Source organism: Octopus bimaculoides, chromosome 3 (genome assembly GCF_001194135.2).
Source record: "Octopus bimaculoides isolate UCB-OBI-ISO-001 chromosome 3, ASM119413v2, whole genome shotgun sequence".
NCBI lineage: Eukaryota > Metazoa > Mollusca > Cephalopoda > Octopoda > Octopodidae > Octopus > Octopus bimaculoides.
The window spans coordinates 146,887,610-146,888,268 of NC_068983.1; the positions used below are offsets into that span (position 1 = coordinate 146,887,610).

General features: G+C 44.8%; 1 protein-coding gene across 1 annotated transcript in view; it reads left to right on the forward strand.

Annotated features, from left to right (window-relative positions):
- LOC106875506 (BCAS3 microtubule associated cell migration factor) overlaps window positions 1-659 on the forward strand; it is a gene marked incomplete at its 3' end in the record, with an annotated part of 62,988 nt that overhangs the window by 53,666 nt on the left and 8,663 nt on the right. The gene's annotated exons all lie outside the window — the stretch shown is intronic.

Here is a 659-nt window from a genome sequence, read left to right on the forward strand (position 1 = left end):
TGCTTGAAAAAGTGGTAGTCGGTAGGCAAGAGGTCTGGTGAGTATGGCGGATGAGGCAATTTGTTCATAGCCCAATTCGTTCAACTTCTGCAGGGTCAGTCGTGCAACGTGCGGCCGAGCATTGTCATGGAGAATTGGTCCTTTTCTATTGGACAATTCTGCTGTTGTTGTTGGACTTTTTTACGTATTTCATCCATTTGCTGACAGTACTTCTCCGCCATAATGATTTCGCCTGGATCCAAAAAGCTGTGATGGATTAGACCGGCTGCACACCACCAAACAGTCACCATGACCTTCTTTTGGTGCAACTTTGGCTTTGGGAAGTGCTGTGGAGCTTCGTCGGCATCCAACCACTGAGCTGAGCATCGCCAGTTGTTGTAAAGTATCCACTTTTCATCGCAAGTCACAATCCGATTGAGAAATGGGTCGTTCTTGTGTAAAAGAAGGGAAGACAACACTTCAAAACGGCGTTTTTTTTTTGGTTGTCGTTCAATTTGTGCGGCACCCATTTTTCAAGTATTTTTGTTTTTCCAGTCTCTTTCAAGTGGTTGGAAATTGTCATGTACATTACGTCCAATTCAGAAGCAAGCTCTCGAACAGTTGTGCATGGATTGGCTTCCACTAAGGCTCTTAGTTGATCGTTGTCAACATCTGATGGC